The following is a 26,327-nucleotide window of genomic DNA, read 5'->3' as shown; positions in this document are numbered from 1 at the left end:
TTATTGATGATGAAACACAGAAATTAGATCGGAATTAAATAGAAAAGGCACAATGCCGACTCAAGTGCTAGAAGACTGACTCTTCCTACTGACTATGTTTTGAACCATTCCTGTGACCCTAGTTTTAGATTCCGATGGTTCCCTTCTCGTTTACTGTTTCCCTCTGACCTTCTTATTGAGGATGAGACACAGAAATTGCATCGGATTTAAATACAAAAGGCACAGTGCCGACTTAAGTATAAGAAGACTGACCTTTCCTAATCGCTATGTTTTGAACCATTACCGTGACACTAGTTATAGATTCCGATGCTTCACTTCAGGTTTACTGTATCCCTCTGACCTCCTTATTGACGATGAAACACAGAAATTGCATCGGAATTAAATACAAAAGGCACAATGCTGAATTAAGTACAAGAAGACTGACTTTTCTTACTGTCTATGCTTTGAACCATTCCTTTGACACTAGTTATAGATTCCGATGCTTCACTTCAGGTTTACTGTATCCCTTGGACCATCTTATTGACGATGAAACACAGAAATTGCATCGGGATTAAATAAAAAGCCACAATGCCGACTTAAGTACAAGCAGACTGACTCTTCTTAGTGACTATGTTTGAACCATTCCTGTGACACTAGTTATAGATTCCGATGCTTCAATTCAGGTTTACTGTATCCCTCTGACCTTCTTATTGACTGTGAAACACAGAACTTGCATCGGAATTATATACAAAAGGCACAGTGCCGACTTAAGTATAAGAAGACTGACTCTTCCTAATCTCTATGTTTTGAACCATTCCCATGACACTAGTTATGGATTCCGATGCTTCACTTCAGGATTACTGTATCCGTCTGACCTTCTTATTGACGATGAAACACAGAAATTGCATCAGAATTAAATAGAAAAGGCACAATGCCGACTTAAGTACAAGAAGACTGACTCTTCTTACTGACTATGTTTGATTCATTCCTGTGACACTAGTTATAGATTCCGATGCTTCACTCCAGGTTTACTGTATCCCTTGGAATTTCCTGTAAACGATGAAACACAGAAATTGCAACGGAATTAAATAAAAAAGGCACAATGCCGACTTAAGTACAAGAAGACTGACTCTTCTTACTGTCTATGTTTTGAACCATTCCTGTGACACTACTTATAGATTCCGATGCTTCACTTCAGGTTTACTGTATCCCTTGGACGTTCTTGTTAACGATGAAACACAGAAATTGCATCGGAATTAAATACAAATGGCACAATGCCGTCTTAAGTACAAGAAGACTGACTCTTCTTACTGACTATGTTTGATTCATTCCTGTGACACTAGTTATAGATTCCGATGCTTCACTCCAGGTTTACTGTATGCCTTGGACCTACGTATTGACGATGAAACACAGAAATTGCATCGGAATTATATACAAAAGGCACAATGCCGATTTAAGTACAAGAAGACAAACTCTTCTTACTGACTATGTTTTGAACCATTACTGTGACACTAGTTATAGATTCCGATGCTTCACTCCAGGTTTTCTATATCCCTTGGACCCCCTTATTGACGATCAAACTCAGAAATTGCATCGGAATTAAAAACAAAAGGCACAATGCCGACTTAAGTAGAAGAAGACTGACTCTTCTTACTGTCTATGTTTAGAACCATTCCTGTGACAATAGTTGTAGATTCCGATGCTTCACTCCAGGATTCCTGTATCCCTTGGACCTTCTTATTGATGGTGAAACACAGAAATTAGATCGGAATTAAATAGAAAGGGCACAATGCCGACTTAAGTGCCAGAAGACTGACTCTTCCTACTGTCTATGTTTTGAACCATTGCTGTGACACTAGTTATAGATTCCGATGCTTCCCTTCTGGTTTACTGTATCCCTCTGACCTTCTTATTGAGGATGAGACACAGAAATTGCATCGGAATTTAATACAAAAGGCACAGTGCCGACTTAAGTATAAGAAGACTGACCTTTCCTAATCTCTATGTTTTGAACCATTACCGTGACACTAGTTATAGATTCCGATGATTCACTTCAGGTTTACTGTATCCCTCTGACCTTCTTATTGACGATGAAACACAGAAATTGCATCGGAATTAAATACAAAAGGCACAATGCCGACTTACGTACAAGAAGACTGACTCATCTTATTGTCTATGTTTTGAACCATTCCTGTGTCACTCGTTATAAATTCCGAAGCTTCACTTCAGGTTTACTGCATCCCTTGGACCTTCTTATTGACGACGAATCACAGATATTGCATCGGTTTTAAATAGGAAAGGCACATTGCCGACTTAACTACAAGAAAACTGACCCTTCCTATTGTCTATGTTGTGAACCATTCCTATGACACTAGTTATAGAGTCCGATGCTTCACTTCAGGTTTACGGTATCCCTGTGACACTCTTATTGACGATGAAACTCAGATATTGCATCGGAATTAAATAGAATAGGCAAAATGCCGACTTAAGTACAAGAGACTGACTCTTCTTACTATCTATGTTTGAACCATTTCTGTGACGCTAGTTATAGATTCCGTTGCTTCACTTCAGATTTACTGTATCCCTTGGACCTTCTTATTGACGATGAAACACAGAAATTGTATCGGAATTAAATACAAAAGGCACAATGCCGACTTAAGTACAAGAAGACTGAAACCTCCTACTGTCTATGTTTTGAACCCTTCCTGTGACACGAGTTATAGATTCCGATGCATCACTTCAGGTTTACTGTATCCCTTGGACCTTTTTATTGACGATGAAACACAGAAATTGCATCGGAATTAAATACAAAAGGCACAATGCCGACTTAAGTACAAGAAGACTGATTCTTCTTGCTGTGTATGATTTGAACCATTCCTGTGACACTAGTTATAGATTCCGATGCTCTAGTTCAGGTTTTCTGTATCCCTCTGACCTTCTAATTGACGATGAAACACAGAAATTGCATCGGAATTAAATACAAATGGCACAATGTCGACTTAAGTACAAGACGACAGACTCTTCTTACTGTCTATGTTTGAACCTTTTCTGTGACACTAGTTATAGATTCCGATGCTTCACTTCAGGTTTACTGTATCCCTCTGACCTTCTTGTTGACGAAGAAACACAGAAATTGCATCGGAAATAAATACAAAAGGCACAATGCTTACTCAAGTACAAGAAGACTGACTCTTCTTACTGACTATGTTTGATTCATTCCTGTGACACTAGTTATAGATTCCGATGCTTCACTCCAGGTTTACTGTATCCCTTGGAATTTCCTATAGACGATGAAACACAGAAATTGCATCGGAATTAATTAAAAAAGGCACAATGCCGACTTAAGTACAAGAAGACTGACTCTTCTTACTGTCTATGTTTTGAACCATTCCTGTGACACTACTTATAGATTCCGATGCTTCACTTCAGGTTTACTGTATCCCTTGGACCTTCTTGTTGACGATGAAACACAGAAATTGCATCGGAATTAAATACAAAAGGCACAATGCCGACTTAAGTACAAGAAGACTGACTCTTCTTACTGACTATGTTTGATTCATTCCTGTGACACTAGTTATAGATTCCGATGCTTGACTCCAGGTTTACTGTATGCCTTGGACCTACGTATTGACGATGAAACACAGAAATTGCATCGGAATTATATACAAAAGGCACAATGCCGGCTTAAGTGCAAGAAGACTAACTCTTCTTACTGACTATGTTTTGAACCATTACTGTGACACTAGTTATAGATTCCGATGCTTCACTCCAGGTTTTCTATATCCCTTGGACCCCCTTATTGACGATCAAACACAGAAATTGCATCGGAATTAAAAACAAAAGGCACAATGCCGACTTAAGTAGAAGAAGACTGACTCTTCTTACTGTCTATGTTTTGAACCATTCCTGGGACAATAGTTGTAGATTCCGATGCTTCACTCCAGGTTTACTGTATCCCTTGGACCTTCTTATTGATGATGAAACACAGAAATTAGATCGGAATTAAATAGAAAAGGCACAATGCCGACTCAAGTGCTAGAAGACTGACTCTTCCTACTGACTATGTTTTGAACCATTCCTGTGACCCTAGTTTTAGATTCCGATGGTTCCCTTCTCGTTTACTGTTTCCCTCTGACCTTCTTATTGAGGATGAGACACAGAAATTGCATCGGATTTAAATACAAAAGGCACAGTGCCGACTTAAGTATAAGAAGACTGACCTTTCCTAATCTCTATGTTTTGAACCATTACCGTGACACTAGTTATAGATTCCGATGCTTCACTTCAGGTTTACTGTATCCCTCTGACCCCCTTATTGACGATGAAACACAGAAATTGCATCGGAATTAAATACAAAAGGCACAATGCTGAATTAAGTACAAGAAGCCTGACTTTTCTTACTGACTATGTTTGAAACATTCCTGTGACACTAGTTATAGATTCTGATGTTTCACTTCAAGTTTACTGTATCCCTTGGACATTCTTATTGACGATGAAACACAGAAATTGCATCGGGATTAAATACAAAAGGCACAATGCTGACTTAAGTACAAGAAGACTGACTCTTCTTACTGACTATGTTTTAACCATTCCTGTGACACTAGTTATAGATTCCGATGCTTCACTTCAGGTTTACTGTATCCCTCTGACCTTCTTATTGACGATGAAACACAGAAATTGCATCGGAATTAAATACTAAAGGCACAATTCAGAATTAAGTACAAGAAGACTGTCTCTTCTTACTGTCGATGTTTGAACCATTCCTGTGACACTAGTTATAGATTCCGATGCTTCACTCCAGGTTTACTGTATCCCTTGGACCTACCTATAGACGATGAAACACAGAAATTGCATCGGAATTAAATAAAAAAGGCACAATGCCGACTTAAGTACAAGAAGACTAACTCTTCTTACTGACTATGTTTTGAACCATTACTGTGACACTAGTTATAGATTCCGATGCTTACTCCAGGTTTTCTATATCCCTTGGACCCCCTTATTGACGATCAAACACAGAAATTGCATCGGAATTAAAAACAAAAGGCACAATGCCGACTTAAGTAGAAGAAGACTGACTCTTCTTACTGTCTATGTTTTGAACCATTCCTGTGACAATAGTTGTAGATTCCGATGCTTCACTCCAGGTTTACTGTATCCCTTGGACCTTCTTATTGATGATGAAACACAGAAATTAGATAGGAATTAAATAGAAAAGGCACAATGCCGACTCAAGTGCTAGAAGACTGACTCTTCCTACTGTCTATGTTTTGAACCATTCCTGTGACCCTAGTTTTAGATTCCGATGGTTCCCTTCTCGTTTACTGTATCCCTCTGACCTTCTTATTGAGGATGAGACACAGAAATTGCATCGGATTTAAATACAAAAGGCACAGTGCCGACTTAAGTATAAGAAGACAGACCTTTCCTAATCTTTATGTTTTGAACCATTACCGTGACACTAGTTATAGATTCCGATGCTTCACTTCAAGTTTACTGTATCCCTTGGACATTCTTATTGACGATGAAACACAGAAATTGCATCGGAATTAAATACAACAGGCACAATGCTGACTTAAGTACATGAAGACTGACTCTTCTTACTGACTATGTTTTAACCATTCCTGTGACACTAGTTATAGATTTCGATGCTTCACTTCAGGTTTACTGTATCCCTCTGACCTCCTTATTGACGATGAAACACAGAAATTGCATCGGAATTAAATACAAAAGGCACAATGCCGAATTAAGTACAAGAAGACTGCTTTTCTTACTGACTATGTTTTGAAACATTCCTGTGACACTAGTTATAGATTCTGATGCTTCACTTCAAGTTTACTGTATCCCTTGGACATTCTTATTGACGATGAAACACAGAAATTGCATCGGAATTAAATACAAAAGGCACAATGCTGACTTAAGTACATGAAGACTGACTCTTCTTACTGACTATGTTTTAACCATTCCTGTGACACTAGTTATAGATTCCGATGCTTCACTTCAGGTTTACTGTATCCCTCTGACCTTCTTATTGACGATGAAACACAGAAATTGCATCGGAATTAAATACTAAAGGCACAATTCCGAATTAAGTACAAGAAGACTGTCTCTTCTTACTGTCGATGTTTGAACCATTCCTGTGACACTAGTTATAGATTCCGATGCTTCACTCCAGGTTTACTGTATCCCTTGGACCTACCTATAGACGATGAAACACGGAAATTGCATCGGAATTAAATAAAAAAGGCACAATGCCGACTTAAGTACAAGAAGCCTGACTCATCTTATTGTCTATGTTTTGAACCATTCCTGTAACACTCGTTATAGATTCCGATGCTTCACTTCAGGTTTACTGCATCCCTTGGACCTTCTTATTGACGACGAATCACAGAAATTACATCGGTATTAAATAGGAAAGGCACAATGCCGACTTAACCACAACAAGACTGACCCTTCCTATTGTCTATGTTTTGAACCATTCCTGTGACACTAGTTATAGATTCCGATGCTTCACTTCAGGTTTACGGTATCCCTCTGACACTCTTATTGACGATGAAACACAGATATTGCATCGGAATTAAATAGAAAAGGCACAATGCCGACTTAAGTACAAGAGACTGACTCTTCTTACTATCTATGTTTTGAACGATTTCTGTGACGCTAGTTATAGATTCCGATGCCTTACTTCGGGTTTTCTGTATCCCTCTGACCTTCTTACTGACGATGAAACACAGAAATTGCATCGGAATTAAATGCAAAAGGCACAGTGCCAATTAAGTATAAGAAGACTGACTCTTCCTAATCTCTATGTTTTGAACCATTCCCATGACACTAGTTATGGATTCCGATGCTTCACTTCAGGATTACTGTATCCGTCTGACCTTCTTATTGACGATGAAACACAGAAATTACATCAGAATGAAATACAAAAGGCACAATGCTGACTTAAGTACAAGAAGACTGACTCTTCTTACTGACTATGTTTTGAACCATTCCTGTGACACTAGTTATAGATTCCGATGCTTCACTTCAGGTTTACTGTATCCCTTGGACATTCTTATTGACGATGAAACACAGAAATTGCATCGGATTTAAATACAAAAGGCACAATGCTGACTTAAGTACAAGAAGACTGACTCTTCTTACTGACTATGTTTTGAACCATTCCTGTGACACTAGTTATAGATTCCGATGCTTCACTTCAGGTTTACTGTATCCCTCTGACCTTCTTATTGACTATGAAAAACAGAAATTGCATCGGAATTAAATACTAAAGGCACAATGCCGAATTAAGTACAAGAAGACTGTCTCTTCTTACTGTCGATGTTTTTGAACCATTCCTGTGACACTAGTTATAGATTCCGATGCTTCACTCCAGGTTTACTGTATCCCTTGGACCTACCTATAGACGATGAAACACAGAAATTGCATCGGATTTAAATTAAAAAAGCACAATGCCGACTTAAGTACAAGAAGACTGACTCTTCTTACTGTCTATGTTTTGAACCATTCCTGTGACACTAGTTATAGATTCCGATGCTTCACTCCAGGTTTACTATATCCATGGACCTTCTTATTGACGAGGAAACACAGAAATTGCATCGGAATTAAATACGAAAGGCACAATGAAGACTTACAAACAAGAAGACTGACTCATCTTATTGTCTATGTTTTGAACCATTCCTGTGACACTAGTTATAGATTCCGATGCTTCACTTCAGGTTTACGGTATCCCTCTGACACTCTTATTGACTATGAAATACAGATATTGCATCGGAATTAAATAGAAAAGGCACAATGCCGACTTAAGTACAAGAGACTGACTCTTCTTACTATCTATGTTTAGAACGATTTCTGTGACGCTAGTTATAGATTCCGATGCTTCACTTCAGGTTTACTGTATCCCTTGGACATTCTTATTGACGATGAAACACAGAAATTGCATCGGAATTAAATACAAAAGGCACAATGCTGACTTAAGTACAAGAAGACTAACTCTTCTTACTGACTATGTTTTGAACCATTCCTGTGACACTAGTTATAGATTCCGATGCTTCACTTCAGGTTTACTGTATCCCTTGGACATTCTTATTGACGATGAAACATAGAAATTGCATCGGATTTAAATACAAAAGGCACAATGCTGACTTAAGTACAAGAAGACTGACTCTTCTTACTGCCTATGCTTTGAACCATTCCTGTGACACTAGTTATAGATTCCGATGCTTCACTTCAGGTTTACTGTATCCCTCTGACCTTCTTATTGACGATGAAACACAGAAATTGCATCGGAATTAAATACTAAAGGCACAATGCCGAATTAAGTACAAGAAGACTGTCTCTCCTTACTGTCGATGTTTTGAACCATTCCTGTGACACTAGTTATAGATTCCGATGCTTCACTCCAGGTTTACTGTATCCCTTGGACCTACCTATAGACGATGAAACACAGAAATTGCATCGGAATTAAATTAAAAAAGCACAATGCCGAATTAAGTAAAAGAAGACTGACTCTTCTTACTGTCTATGTTTTGGACCATTCCTGTGACACTAGTTATAGATTCCGATGCTTCACTCCAGGTTTACTATATCCCTTGGACCTTCTTATTGACGATGAAACACAGAAATTGCATCGGAATTAAATAGAAAAGGCACAATGCCGACTTAAGTGCTAGAAGACTGACTCTTCCTACTGTCTATGTTTTGAACCATTCCTGTGACACTAGTTATAGATTCCGATGCTCCCCTTCTGGTTTACTGTATCCCTCTGACCTTCTTATTGAGGATGAGACACAGAAATTGCATCGGAATTAAATACAAAAGGCACAGTGCCGACTTAAGTATAAGAAGACTGACCTTTCCTAATCTCTATGTTTTGAACCATTACCGTGACACTAGTTATAGATTCCGATGATTCACTTCAGGTTTACTGTATCCCTCTGAACTTCTTATTGACTCGGAAACACAGAAATTGTATCGGAATTAAATACAAAAGGCACAATAAAGACTTACGTACAAGAAGACTGACTCATCTTATTGACTATGTTTTGAACCATTCCTGTAACACTCGTTATAGATTCCGATGCTTCACTTCAGGTTTACTGCATCCGTTGGACCTTCTTATTGACGACGAATCACAGAAATTGCATCGGTATTAATTAGGAAAGGCACAATGCCGACTTAACTACAACAAGACTGACCCTTCCTATTGTCTATGTTTTGAACCATTCCTGTGACACTAGTTATAGATTCCGATGCTTCACTTCAGGTTTACGGTATCCCTCTGACACTCTTATTGACGATGAAACACAGATATTGCATCGGAATTAAATAGAAAAGGCACAATGCCGACTTAAGTACAAGAGACTGACTCTTCTTACTATCTATGTTTTGAACGATTTCTGTGACGCTAGTTATAGATTCCGATGCATCACTTCAGGTTTACTGTATCCCTTGGACATTCTTATTGACGATGAAACACAGAAATTGCATCGGAATTAAATACAAAAGGCACAATGCTGACTTCAGTACAAGAAGACTGACTCTTCTTACTGACTATGTTTTGAACCATTCCTGTGACACTAGTTATAGATTCCGATGCTTCACTTCAGGTTTACTGTATCCCTCTGACCTTCTTATTGACGATGAAACACAGAAATTGCATCGGAATTAAATACTAAAGGCACAATGCCGAATTAAGTACAAGAAGACTGTCTCTTCTTACTGTCGATGTTTTGAACCATTCCTGTGACACTAGTTATAGATTCCGATGCTACACTCCAGGTTTACTGTATCCCTTGGACCTACCTATAGACGATGAAACACAGAAATTGCATCGGAATTAAATAGAAAAGGCACAATGCCGACTTAAGTGCTAGAAGACTGACTCTTCCTACTGTCTATGTTTTGAACCATTCCTGTGACACTAGTTATAGATTCCGATGCTCCCCTTCTGGTTTACTGTATCCCTCTGACCTTCTTATTGAGGATGAGACACAGAAAATGCATCGGAATTAAATACAAAAGGCACAGTGCCGACTTAAGTATAAGAAGACTGACCTTTCCTAATCTCTATGTTTTGAACCATTACCGTGACACTAGTTATAGATTCCGATGATTCACTTCAGGTTTACTGTATCCCTCTGACCTTCTTATTGACGAGGAAACACAGAAATTGCATCGGAATTAAATACGAAAGGCACAATGAAGACTTACGTACAAGAAGACTGACTCATCTTATTGTCTATGTTTGAACCATTCCTGTAACACTCGTTATAGATTCCGATGCTTCACTTCAGGTTTACTGCATCCCTTGGACCTTCTTATTGACGACGAATCACAGAAATTGCATCGGAATTAAATACAAAAGGCACAATGCCGACTTAAGTACAAGAGGACTGACTCTTCCTACTGTCTATGTTTTGAACCATTCCTGTGACACTAGTTATAGATTCCGATGCATCACTTCAGGTTTACTGTATCCCTTGGACCTTTTAATTGACGATGAAACACAGAAATTGCATCGGAATTAAATACAAAAGGCACAATGCCGACGTAAGTACAAGAAGACTGACTCTTCTTGCTGTGTATGATTTGAACCATTCCTATGACACTAGTTATAGATTCCGATGCTTTACTTCGGATTTTCTGTATCCCTCTGACCTTCTTATTGACGATGAAACACAGAAATTGCATCGGAATTAAATGCAAATGGCACAATGTCGACTTAAGTACAAGAAGACAGTCTCTACTTGCTATCTATGTTTTGAACCTTTTCTGTGACACTAGTTATAGATTCCGATGCTTCACTTCAGGTTTACTGCATCCCTCTGATCTTCTTCTTGATGACGAAACAAAGGAATAGCATCGGAATTAAATAGAAGAGGCACAATGCCAACTTAAGTACAAGAAGACTGACTCTTCCTACTGTCTATGTTTTGAACCATTCCTGTGACACTAGTTATAGATTCCGATGCTTCACTTCAGGTTTACTGTATCCCTCTGACCTTCTTATTGATGATGAAACACAGAAATTGCATCGGAATTAAATACAAAATGCACAATGCCGACTTAAGTACAAGAAGACTGACTGTTCTTACTGTCTATGTTGTGAACATTTCCTGTGAGACCAGTTTTAGATTCCGATGCTTCACTATATGTTTACTGTATCCCTTGGACCTTCTTATTGACGATGAAACACAGAAATTGCATCGGAATTAAATAGAAAAGGCACAATGCCGACTTAAGTGAAAGAAGACTGACTCTTCTTACTGACTATGTTTGAACCATTCCTGTGACACTAGTTATAGATTCCGATGCTTCAATTCAGGTTTACTGCATCCCTCTGACCTTCTTATTGTTGATGAAACACAGAAATTGCATCGGAATTAAATACAAAAGGCACAGTGCCGACTTAAGTATAAGAAGACTGACTCTTCCTAATCTCTATGTTTTGAACCATTCCCATGACACTAGTTATTGATTCCGATGCTTCACTTCAGGATTACTGTATCCGTCTGACCTTCTTATTGACGATGAAACACAGAAATTGCATCAGAACGAAATACAAAAGGCACAATGCCGATTTACGTACAAGAAGACTGATTCATCTTATTGTCTATGTTTTGAACCATTCCTGTGACACTAGTTATTGATTCCGATGCTTCACTTCAGGTTTACTGTATCCCTCTGACCTTCTTATTGTCGATGAAACACAGAAATTGCATCGGTATTAAATAGGAAAGGCACAATGCCGACTCACGTACAAGAAGACTGACACATCTTATTGACTATGTTTTGATCCATTCCTGTAACACTCGTTATAGATTCCGATGCTTCACTTCAGGTTTACTGCATCCCTTGGACCTTCTTATTGACGACGAAAAACAGAAATTGCATCGGTATTAAATAGGAAAGGCACAATGCCGACTTAACTACAACAAGACCGACCCTTCCTATTGTCTATGTTTTGAAAAGTTCCTGTGACACTAGTTATAGATTCCGATGCTTCACTTCAGGTTTACGGTATCCCTCTGACACTGTTATTGACGATGAAACACAGATATTGCATCGGAATTAAATAGAAATGGCACAATGCCGACTTAAGTACAAGAGACTGACTCTTCTTACTATCTATGTTTTGAACGATATCTGTGACGCTAGATATAGATTCCGATTCTTCACTTCAGGTTTACTGTATCCCTTGGACCTTCTTATTGACGATGAAACACAGAAATTGCATCGGAATTAAATACAAAAGACACAATGCCGACTTAAGTACAAGAAGACTGGCTCTTCCTACTGTCTATGCTTTGAACCATTCCTGTGACACTAGTTATAGATTCCGATGCATCACTTCAGGTTTACTGTATCCCTTGGACCTTTTTATTGATGATGAAACACAGAAATTGCATCGGAATTAAATACAAAAGGCACAATGCCGACGTAATTACAAGAAGACTGACTCTTTTGGCTGTGTATGATTTGAACCATTCCTATGACACTAGTTATAGATTCCGATGCTTTACTTTGGGTTTTCTGTATCCCTCTGACCTTCTTATTGACGATGAAACACAGAAATTGCATCGGAATTATATACAAATGGCACAATGTCGACTTAACTACAAGAAGACAGACTCTTCTTACTGTCTATGTTTTGAACCATTTCTGTGACACTAGTTATAGATTCCGATGCTTCACTTCAGGTTTTCTGCATCCCTCTGATCTTCTTCTTGATGACGAAACACAGGAATAGCATCGGAATTAAATATAAAAGGCACAATGCCGACTTAAGTACAAGAAGACTGACTCTTCTTACTGACTATATTTGAACCATTCCTGTGACACTAGTTATAGATTCCGATGCTTCAATTCAGGTTTACTGTATCCCTCTGTCCTTCTTATTGTCGATGAAACACAGGAATTGCATCGGAATTAAATTCAAAAGTCACAGTGCTTACTTAAGTATAAGAAGACTGACTCTTCCTAATATATATGTTTTTAACCATTCCTATGACACTAGTTATGGATTCCGAAGCTTCACTTCAGGATTACTGTACCCGTCTGACCTTCTTATTGACGATGAAACACAGAAATTGCATCAGAATGAAATACAAAAGGCACAATGCCGATTTACGTACAAGAAGACTGACTCATCTTATTGTCTAAGTCTTGAACCATTCCTGTGACACTAGTTATAGATTCCGATGCATCACTTCAGGTTTACTGTATCCCTCTGACCTTCTTATTTTCGATGAAACACAGAAATTGCATCCGAATTAAATTCAAAAGGCACAATGCCGACTTAAGAATAAGAAGACTGACTCTTCCTAATCTCTATGCTTTGAACCATTCCCGTGACACTAGTTATAGATTCCGATGCTTCACTTCAGGTTTACTGTATCCCTCTGACCTTCTTATTGACGATGAAACACAGAAATTGCATCGGAATTAAATATAAAAAGGCACAATGCCGTCTTAAGTACAAGAAGACTGACTCTTCTTACTGACTATATTTTGAACCATTCCTGTGACACTAGATATAGAATCCGATGCTTCACTTCAGGTTTACTCAATCCCTTGGACCTTCTTATTGACGATGAAACACAGAAATTGCATTGGAATTAAATAGAAAAGGCACAATGCCGACTTAAGTGCAAGAAGACTGACTCTTGTTACTGTCTATTTTTGAACGATTCCTGTGACACTAGTTATAGATTTCGATGCTTCACTTTAGGTTTGCTGTATCCCTCAGATCTTCTTATTGACGATGAAACACAGAAATTGCATCGGAATAAAATACAAAAGGCACAATGCCGACTTAAGTACAATAAGACTGACTCTTCCTACTGTCTACGTTTAGAACCATTCCTGTGACACTGGTTATAGATTCCGATGCTTCACTTCAGGTTTACTGTATCCCTCTGAACTTCTTATTGACGATGAAACACAGAAATTGCATCGGAATTAAATACAAAAGGCACAATGCCGACTTAAGTACAAGAAGACTGACTCTTCCTACTGTCTATGTTTTGAACCATTCCTGTGACACTAGTTATAGATTCCGGTGCTTCACTCCAGGTTTACTGTATCCCTTGGACCTTCTTATTGACGATGAAACACAGAAATTGCATCGGAATTAAATAGAAAAGGCACAATGCCGACTTAAGTACAAGAGGACTGACTCTTCTTATTGTCTATGTTTAGAACCATTCCTGTGACACTAGTTATAGATTCCGATGCTTCATTTCAGGTTTACTGCATCCCTCTGATCTTCTTCTTGATGACGAAATACAGGAATAGCATCGGAATTAAATAGAAAAGGCACAATGCCAACTTAAGTACAAGAAGACTGACTCTTCCTACTGTCTATGCTTTGAACCATTCCTGTGACACTAGTTATAGATTCCGATGCTTCACTTCAGGTTTACTGTATCCCTCTGACCTTCTTATTGATGATGAAACACAGAAATTGCAACGGAATTAAATACAAAATGCACAATGCCGACTTAAGTACAAGAAGACTGACTCTTCTTACTGACTATGTTGTGAACATTTCCTGTGAGACCAGTTTTAGATTCCGATGCTTCACTATATGTTTACTGTATCCCTTGAACCTTCTTATTGACGATGAAACACAGAAATTGCATCGGAATTAAATAGAAAAGGCACAATGCTGACTTAAGTACAAGAGGACTGACTCTTCTTACTGTCTATGTTTAGAACCATTCCTGTGACACTAGTTATAGATTCCGATGCCTCACTTCAGGTTTACTGTATCCCTTGGACCTCCTCGTAGACGATGAAACACAGAAATTGCATCGGAATTAAATACAAAAGGCACAATGGCGACTTAAGTACAAGAAGACTGACTCTTCTTACTGACTACGTTTGATTCATTCCTGTGACACTAGTTATAGATTCCGATGCTTCACTCCAGGTTTACTGTATCCCTTGGACATTCTTATTGACGATGAAACACAGAAATTGCATCGGAATTATATACAAAAGGCACAATGCGGACTTAAGTACAAGAAGACTGACTCTTCTTACTGATTATCCTTTGTACCATTCCTGTGACACTAGTTACAGATTCCGATGCTTCACTCCAGGTTTACTGTATCCCTTGGACCTCCTTATTGACGATCAAACACAGAAACTGCATCAGAATTAAATACAAAAGGCACAATGCCGACTTATGTACAAGAAGACTGACTCTTCTTACTGACTATGTTTTGAACCATTCCTGTCACACTAGTTATAGATTCCTGTGCTTCACTTCAGGTTTACTGTATCCCTTGGACCTTCTTATTGACGATGAAACACAGAAATTGTATCGGAATTATATAGAAAAGGCACAATGCCGACCTAAGTACAAGAATACTGACTCTTCTTACTGTCTATGTTTTGAACAATCCCTGTGTCACTAGTTATAGATTTCGATGATTCACTCCAGGTTTACCGTATCCCTTGGACCTTCTTATTGACGATGAGACACAGAAATTGCATCGGAATTAAATACAAGAGGCACAATGCCGACTTAAGTACAAGAAGACTGACGCTTCTTACTGACTATGTTTGAACCATTTCTGTGCCACTAGTTATAGTTTCCGATGCTTCACTTCAGGTTTACTGTATCCCTCTGACCTTCTTATTGATGATGAAACACAGAAATTGCATCGGAATTAAATACAAAATGCACAATGCCGACTTAAGTACAAGAAGACTGACTCTTCTTACTGACTATGTTGTGAACATTTCCTGTGAGACCAGTTTTAGATTCCGATGCTTCACTATATGTTTACTGTATCCCTTGAAATTTCTTATTGACGATGAAACACAGAAATTGCATCGGAATTAAATAGAAAAGGCACAATGCTGACTTAAGTACAAGAAGACTGAGTCTTCTTACTGTCTATGTTTTGAAACATTCATGTGACACTAGTTATAGATTCCGATGGTTCACTCCAGGTTTAATGTATCCCTTGGACCTTCTTATTGACGCTGAAACACAGAAATTGCATCGGAATTAAATAAAGAAGGCTCAATGCCGACTTAAGTACAAGAAGACTGACTCTTCTCACTGTCTATGTTTTGAATCATTCCTGTGACACTAGTTATAGATTCCGATGTTTCACTTCAGGTTTACTGTATCCCTCTGACCTTCTTATTGACGATGAAACACAATAATTGCATCGGAATTAAATAGAAAAGGCACAATTACGACTTAAGTACAAGAAGACTGAATATTCTTACTGACTATGTTTTGAAACATTCCTGTGACACTAGTTATAGACTCTGATGCTTCACTTCAGGTTTACTGTATACCTTGGACCTTCGTATTGAGGATGAAACACAGAAATTGCATCGGAATTAAATACAAAAGGCACAATGCCGACTTAAGTACAAGAATACTGACTCTTCTTACTGTCTATTTTTTGAACCATCCCTGTGACACTTGTTATAGATTCCGATGCTTCACTCCAGGTTTACTGTATCGCTTGGACATTCTTATTGACGATGAAACACTGAAATTGCTTCGGAAATAAATACAAAAGGCACATGACACTAGTTATAGATTCCGATGCTTCACTTCAGGTTTACTGTATCCCTTGGACCTCCTTATTGACGATGAAAAACAGAAATTGCATTGGAATTAAATACAAAAGGCACAACGCCGACATAAGTACAAGAAGACTGCCTCTTCTCACTGTCTATGTTTGAACCATTCCTGTGACACTAGTTATAGATGTCGATGCTTCACTTCTGGTTAACTGTATCCCTCTGACCTTCTTATTGACGACGAAACACAGAAATTGCATCGGAATTAAATACAAAAGGCACAATGCCGACTTAAGTACAAGAAGACTGACTCTTCTTGCTGTGTATGTTTGAACCATTCCTGTGACACTAGTTATAGATTCCGATGTTTTACTTCAGGTTTACTGCATCCCTCTGACCTTCTTATTGACGACGAAACACAGAAATTGCATCGGAAGTAAATTGAAAAGGCACAATGACGACTTAAGTACTAGAATACTGACTCTTCCTACTGCCTATGTTTGAACCATTCCTGTGACTCTACATATAGATTCCGATGCTTCACTTCAGGTTAACTGTATACCTCTGACTTTCTTATTGACGATAAAACACAGAAATTGCATCGAAATTAAATACAAAAGGCACAATGCCGACTTAAGTACAAGAAGACTGACTCTTCTTACTGTCTATGTTTTGAACCTTATCTGTGACACTAGTTATAGTTTCTGATGCTTCACTTCAGGTTTACTGTATCGCTTGGACCTTCTTATTGACGACGAAACACAGAAATTGCATCGGAATTAAATAGAAAAGGCACAATGCCGACTTATGTACAAGAATACTGACTCTTCTTACTCACTATGCTTTGTACCATTCCTGTGACACTTGTTATAGATTCCGATGCTACACTCCAGGTTTACTGTATCCCTTGGACATTCTTATTGACGATGAAACACAGAAATTGCATCGGAATTAAATACAAAGGACACAATGCCGACTTTAGTACAAGAAGACTGACTCATCTTACTGACTATGTTTTGAACCATTCCTGTGACACTAGTTATAGATTCCGATGCTTCACTTCAGATTTACTGTATCCCTATGACGTTCTTGTTGACGATGAAACACAGAAATTGCGTCGGAATTAAATACAAATGGCACAATGCCGACAAAAGTACAAGAAGACTGACTCTTCTTACTGACTATGTTTTGAACCAATCCTGTGCCACTAGTTATAGATTCCGATGCTTCACTTCAGGTTAACTGTATCCCTCTGACCTTCTTATTGTCGATGAAACACAGAAATTTCATCGGAATTAAATCCAAAAGGCACAGTGCCGAATTAAGTACAAGAAGACTGACTCTTCTTACTGTCTATGTTTGGAACCATTCCTGTGACACTAGTTATAGATTCCGATGCTTCACTCCACGTTTACTGTATCCCTTGGACCTTCTTATTGACGATGAAATACAGAAATTGCATCGGAATTAAATACAAAAGGCACAATGCCGACTTAAGTACAAGAAGACTGACTCTTCTTACTAACTATGCCTTGAACCATTCCTGTGACACTAGTTATAGATTCCGATGCTTCACTTCAGGTTTACTGTATCCCTTGGACCTTCTTATTGACGATGAAACTCAGCAGTTGCATCGGAATTAAATAGAAAAGGCACAATGCCGACTTAAGTACAAGAAGACTAACTCTTCCTGCTGTCTATGTTTTGAACCATTCCTGTGACACTAGTTACAGATTGCGATGCTTCACTTCAGGTTTACTGCATCCCTCTGCCCTTCATATTGACGATGAAACACAGAAATTGCAGCGGAAATAAATACAAAAGGCACAATGCCGACTTAAGCACAAGAAGACTGACTCTTCTTCTGTCTATGTTTTGAACAATTCCTGTGACACTATTTATAGATTTCGATGCTTCACTTCAGGTTTACTGTATCCCTTGGACCTTCTTATTGCCGATGAAACACAGAAATTGCCTCGGAATTAAATAGAAAACGCACAATGCCGACGTAAGTACAAGAAGACTGACTCTTCTTACTGACTATGTTTTGAACCATTCATGTGACCCTAGTTATAGATTCCGATGCTTCACTTCAGATTTACTGTTTCCTTCTGACCTTCTTATTGCCGATGAAACACAGAAATTGCGTCGGAATTAAATACTAAAGGCACAATGCAGAATTAAGTACAAGAAGACTGACTCTTCTTACTGCCGATGTTTTGTATCATTCCTGTGACACTAGTTATAGATTCCGATGCTTCACTCCAGGTTTACTATATCCCTTGGACCATCTTATTGACGATGAAATACAGACATTGCATCGGTATTGAATAGAAAAGGCACAACGCCGATATAAGTACATGAAGACTGCCTGTTTGTACTGTCTATGATTTGAACCATTCCTGTGACACTAGTTATAGATTCCGATGCTTCACTTCAGGTTTACTGTATCCCTCTGACCTTCATATTGACGCTGAAACACCAAAATTGCATCGGAATCAAATACAAAAGGCACAATGCCGACTTAAGTACAAGAAGACTGACTCTTCCCACTGTCTATGTTTGGAACCGTTCCTGTGACACTAGTTATTGACTCCGATGCTTCACTTTAGGTTTACAGAATCCCTTGGACCTTCTTATTGACGATGAAACACAGAAATATCATTGGAATTAAATACAAAAGGCACAATGCCGACTTAAGTACCAGAAGACTGACTCTTCCTACTGTCTATGATTTGAACCATTCCTGTGACACTAGTTTTAGATTCCGATGCTTCACGTCAGGTTTACTGTATCCCTCTGACCTTCTTATTGACGATGAAACACAGAAATTGTATCGGAATTAAGTACAAATGGCACAATGTCGACATAAGTACAAGAAGACAGACTCTTCTTACTGTCTATGTTTTGAACCTTTTCTGTGACACTGGTTATAGATTCCGATGCTTCACTTCAGGTTTACTGTATCTCTTTGACCTTCTTTTTGACGAAGAAACACAGAAATTGCATCGGAATTAAATAGAAAAGTCACAATGCCGACTTAAGTACGAGAAGACTGACACTTCCTACTGTCTATGTTTTAACCATTCCTGTGACACTAGTTATAGATTCCGATGCTTCACTTCAGGTTTACTGTATCCCTCTGACCTTCTTATTGACGATGAAACACAGAAATTGCATCGGAAATAAATACAAAAGGCACAATGCCGACTCAAGTACAAGAAGACTGACCCTTCCTACTGTCTATGTTTTGAACCATTCCTGTGACACTAGTTATACATTCCGATGCTTCACTTCAGGTTTACTGTATCCCTCTGACCTTCTTATTGACGAAGAAACACAGAAATAGCATCGGAATTAGATAGAAAAGGCACAATGCCGACTTAAGTACAAGAAGACTGACTCTTCTTACTGTCTATGCTTTGAACCATTCCTTTGACACTAGTTATAGATTCCGATGCTTCACTTCAGGTTTACTGTATCCCTTGGACCTTCTTATTGACGATGAAACACAGAAATTGCATCGGGATTAAATAAAAAGGCACAATGCCGACTTAAGTACAAGAAGACTGACTCTTCTTAGTGACTATGTTTGAACCATTCCTGTGACACTCGTTATAGATTCCGATGCTTCACTTCAGGTTTACTGCATCCCTTGTACCTTCTTATTGACGACGAATCACAGAAATTGCATCGGTATTAAAAAGGAACGGCACAATGCCGACTTAACTACAGGAAGACTGACCCTTCCTATTGTCTATGTTAAGAACCATTCCTATTACACTAGTTATAGATTCCAATGCTTCACTTCAGGTTTACGGTATCCCTGTGACACTCTTATTGACGATGAAACACAGATATTGCATCGGAATTAAATAGAATAGGCAAAATGCCGACTTAAGTACAAGAGACTGACTCTTCTTACTATCTATGTTTTGAACCATTTCTGTGACGCTAGTTATAGATTCCGATGCTTCACTTCAGGTTTACTGTATCCCTTGGACCTTCTTATTGACGATGAAACACAGAAATTGTATCGGAATTAATTACAAAAGGCACAATGCCGACTTAAGTACAAGAAGACTGACTCCTCCTACTGTCTATGTTTTGAACCCTTCCTGTGACACGAGTTATAGATTCCGATTCTTTACTTCAGGTTTTCTGTATCCCTCTGACCTTCTAATTGACGATGAAACACAGAAATTGCATCGGAATTAAATACAAATGGCACACTGTAGACTTAAGTACAAGAAGACTGACTCTTCTTACTGACTATGTTTTGAACCATTCCTGTGACACTACTTATTGATTCCGATGCTTCACTTCAGGTTTACTGTATCCCTTTGACCTTCTTATTGACGAAGAAACACAGAAATTGCATCGGAATTAAATAGAAAAGTCAAAATGCCGACTTAACTACGAGACGACTGACACTTCCTACGGTCTATGTTTTAACCATTACTGTGACACTAGTTATAGATTCCGATGCTTCACTCCAGGTTTACTGTATCCCTTGGACCAACTTATTGACGATCAAACACAGAAATTGCATCGGAAATAAAAACAAAAGGCACAGTGCCGACTTAAGTATAAGAAGACTGACCTTTCCGAATCTCTATGTTTAGAACCATAACCGTGACACTAGTTATAGATTCCGATACTTCACTTGAGGTTTACTGTATCCCTCTGACCTTCTCTTTGACTATGAAACACAGAAATTGCATCGGAATTAAATACAAAAGGCACAATGCCGAATTAAGTACAAGAAGACTGACTCTTCCTACTGTCTATGTTTTGAAACATTCATGTGACACTAGTTATAGATTCCGATGCTTCACTCCAGGTTTACTGTATCCCTTGGACCTTCTTATTGACGATGAAACACAGAAATTGCATCGCAGTTAAATACAAAAGGCACATTGGCGACTTAAGTACAAGAAGACTGACTCTTCTTACTGACTATGTTTTGAACCATTCATGTGACACTAGTTATAGATTCCGGTTCTTCACTTCAGGTTTACTGTATCCGATGGACCTTCTTATTGACGATGAAACACAGAAATTGCATCGGAATTAAATACAAAAGGCACAATGCCGACTTAAGTACAAGAAGACTGACTCTTCTTACTGTCTATGTTTTGAACCTTTTCTGTGACACTGGTTATAGATTCCGATGCTTCACTTCAGGTTTACTGTATCCCTTTGACCTTCTTATTGACGAAGAAACACAGAAATTGCATCGGAATTAAATAGAAAAGTCACAATGCCGAATTAAGTACAAGAAGACTGACTCTTCTTACTGTCTATGTTTTGAAACATTCATGTGACACTAGTTATAGATTCCGATGCTTCACTCCAGGTTTACTATATCCCTTGGACCTTCCTATAGACGATGAAACACAGAAATTGCATCGGAATTAAATAAAAAATGCACTATGCCGACTTAAGTACAAGAAGACTGACTATTCTTACTGTCTATGTTTTGAACCATTCCTGTGACACTAGTTATAGATTCCGATGCTTCACTCCAGGTTTACTATATCCTTGGACCTTCTTATTGACGATGAAACACAGAAATTGCATCGGAATTAAATAGAAAAGGCACTATGCCGACTTAAGTGCTAGAAGACTGACTCTTCCTACTGTCTGTGTTTTGAACCATTCCTGTGACACTAGTTATAGATTCCGATGCTTCCCTTCTGGTTTACTGTATCCCTCTGACCTTCTTATTGAAAATGATACACAGAAATTGCATCGGAATTTAATACAAAAGGCACAGTGCCGACTTAAGTATAGGAAGACTGACCTTTCCTAATCTCTATGTTTTGAACCATTAACGTGACACTAGTTATAGATTCCGATGCTTCACTCCAGGTTTACTGTATCCCTTGGACCTTTTTATTGACGATGAAACACAGAAATTGCATCGGAATTAAATACAAAAGGCACAATGCCGACTTAAGTACAAGAAGACTGACTCTTCTTGCTGTGTATGATTTGAACCATTCCTGTGACACTAGTTATGGATTCCGATTCTTTACTTCAGGTTTTCTGTATCCCTCTGACCTTCTAATTGACGATGAAACACAGAAATTGCATCGGAATTAAATACAAATGGCACAATGTCGACTTAATTACAAGAAGAGAGACTCTTCTTACAGTCTATGTTTTGAACCTTTTCTGTGACACTGGTTATAGATTCAGATGCTTCACTTCAGGTTTACTGTATCCCTTTGACCTTCTTATTGACGAAGAAACACAGAAATTGCATCGGAATTAAATAGAAAAGTCACAATGCCGACTTAAGTACGAGAAGACTGACACTTCCTACTGTCTATGTTTTAACCATTCCTGTGACACTAGTTATAGATTCCGATGCTTCACGTCAGGTTTACTGTATCCCTCTGACCTTCTTATTGGCGATGTAACACAGAAATTGCATCGGAAATAAATACAAAAGGCACAATGCCGACTCAAGTACAAGAAGACTGACCCTTCCTACTGTCTATGTTTTGAACCATTCCTGTGACACTAGTTATACATTCTGATGCTTCACTTCAGGTTTACTGTATCCCTCTGACCTTCTTATTGACGAAGAAACACAGAAATAGCATCGGAATTAGATAGAAAAGGCACAATGCCAACTTAAGTACAAGAAGACTGACTCTTCTTACTGTCTATGATTTGAACCATTCATGTGACACTAGTTATAGATTCCGATGCTTCACTTCAGGTTTACTGTATCCCTTGGACCTTCTTATTGACGATGAAACACAGAAATTGCATCGGGATTAAATAAAAAGGCACAATGCCGACTTAAGTACAAGAAGACTGACTTTTCTTAGTGACTATGTTTGAACCATTCCTGTGACACTAGTTATAGATTCCGATGATTCAATTCAGGTTTACTGTATCCCTCTGACCTTCTTATTGACTGTGACACACAGAACTTGCATCGGACTTAAATACAAAAGGCACAGTGCCGACTTAAGTATAAGAAGACTGACTCTTCCTAATCTCTATGTTTTGAGCCATTCCCATGACACTAGTTATGGATCCCGATGCTTAACTTCAGGATTACTATATCCGTCTGACCTTCTTATTGACGATGAAACACAGAAATTGCATCAGAATTAAATAGAACAGGCACAATGCCGACTTAAGTACAAGAAGACTGACTCTTCTTACTGACTATGTTTGATTCATTCCTGTGACACTAGTTATAGATTCCGATGCTTCACTCCAGGTTTACTGTACCCCTTGGACTTTCCTATAGACGATGAAACACAGAAATTGCATCGGAATTAAATAAAAAAGGCACAATGCCGACTTAAGTACAAGAAGACTGACTCTTCTTACTGTCTATGTTTTGAACCATTACTGTGACACTAGTTATAGATTCCGATGCTTCACTACAGGTTTACTGTATCCCTTGGACCCCCTTATTGACGATCAAACACAGAAATTGCATCGGAAATAAAAACAAAAGGCACAATGCCGACTTAAGTACAAGAAGACTGACTCTTCTTACTGTCTATGTTTTGAACCATTCCTGTGACAATAGTTATAGATTCCGATGTTTCACTCCAGGTTTACTGTATGCCTTGGACCTTGTTATTGATGATGAAACACAGAAATTGCATCGCAATTAAATATAAAAAGCATAATACCGACTTAAGTACAAGAAGACTGACTCTTCTTACTGACTATGTTTCGAACCATTCCTGTGACACTAGTTATAGATTCCGATGCTTCACTCCAGGTTTACTATATCCTTGGACCTTCTTATTGACGATGAAACACAGAAATTGCATCGGAATTAAATAGAAAAGGCACAATGCCGACTTAAGTGCTAGAACACTGACTCTTCCTACTGTCTATGTTTTGAACCATTCCTGTGACACTAGTTATAGATTCCGATGCTTCCCTTCTGGTATACTGTATCCCTCTGACCTTCTTATTGAAAATGATACACAGAAATTGCATCGGAATTAAATACAAAAGGCACAATGCCGACTTAAGTACAAGAACACTGACTCTTTTTGCTGTGTATGATTTGAACCATTCCTGTGACACTAGTTATAGATTCCGATTCTTTACTTCAGGTTTTCTGTATCCCTCTGACCTTCTAATTGACGATGAAACACAGATATTGCATCGGAATTAAATACAAATGGCACAATGTCGACTTAATTACAAGAAGTCAGACTCTTCTTACTGTCTATGTTTTGAACCTTTTCTGTGACACTGGTTATAGATTCCGATGCTTCACTTCAGGTTTACTGTATCCCTTTGACCTTCTTATTGACGAAGAAACACAGAAATTGCATCGGAATTAAATAGAAAAGTCACAATGCCGACTTAAGTACGAGAAGACTGACACTTCCTACTGTCTATGTTTTAACCATTCCTGTGACACTAGTTATAGATTCCGATGCTTCACTTCAGGTTTACTGTATCCCTCTGACCTTCTTATTGGCGATGAAACACAGAAATTGCATCGGAAATAAATACAAAAGGCACAATGCCGACTCAAGTACAAGAAGACTGACCCTTCCTACAGTCTATGTTTTGAACCATTCCTGTGACACTAGTTATACATTCTGATGCTTCACTTCAGGTTTACTGTATGCCTTTGACCTTCTTATTGACGAAGAAACACAGAAATAGCATCGGAATTAGATAGAAAAGGCACAATGCCGACTTAAGTACAAGAAGACTGACTCTTCTTACTGTCTATGATTTGAACCATTCCTTTGACACTAGTTATAGATTCCGATGCTTCACTTCAGTTTTACTGTATCCCTTGGACCTTCTTATTGACGATGAAACACAGAAATTGCATCGGGATTAAATAAAAAGGCACAATGCCGACTTAAGTACAAGAAGACTGACTTTTCTTAGTGACTATGTTTGAACCATTCCTGTGACACTAGTTATAGATTCCGATGATTCAATTCAGGTTTACTGTATCCCTCTGACCTTCTTATTGACTGTGAAACACAGAACTTGCATCGGACTTAAATACAAAAGGCACAGTGCCGACTTAAGTATAAGAAGACTGACTCTTCCTAATCTCTATGTTTTGAGCCATTCCCATGACACTAGTTATGGATCCCGATGCTTAACTTCAGGATTACTATATCCGTCTGACCTTCTTATTGACGATGAAACACAGAAATTGCATCAGAATTAAATAGAAAAGGCACAATGCCGACTTAAGTACAAGAAGACTGACTCTTCTTACTGTCTATGTTTTGAACCATTCCTGTGACACTACTTATAGATTCCGATGCTTCACTTCAGGTTTACTGTATCCCTTGGACCTTATTGTTGACGATGAAACACAGAAATTGCATCGGAATGAAATACAAAAGGCACAATGCCGACTTAAGTACAAGAAGACTGACTCTTCTTACTGACTATGTTTGATTCATTCCTGTGACACTAGTTATAGATTCCGATGCTTCACTCCAGGTTTACTGTATGCCTTCGACCTACGTATTGACGATGAAACACAGAAATTCCATCGGAATTATATACAAAAGGCACAATGCCGACTTAAGTACAAGAAGACTGACTCTTCTTACTGACTATGTTTTGAACCATTACTGTGACACTAGTTATGGATTCCGATGCTTCACTACTGGTTTACTGTATCCCTTGGACCCCCTTATTGACGATCAAACACAGAAATTGCATCGGAAATAAATACAAAAGGCACAATGCCGACTTAAGTACAAGAAGACTGACTCTTCTTACTGTCTATGTTTTGAACCATTCCTGTGACA

The sequence above is a fragment of the Schistocerca serialis genome, chromosome 4 (assembly GCF_023864345.2).
Source record: "Schistocerca serialis cubense isolate TAMUIC-IGC-003099 chromosome 4, iqSchSeri2.2, whole genome shotgun sequence".
Taxonomy (NCBI): Eukaryota; Metazoa; Arthropoda; class Insecta; order Orthoptera; family Acrididae; genus Schistocerca; species Schistocerca serialis.
Note: the sequence above shows the minus strand (reverse complement) of the source record.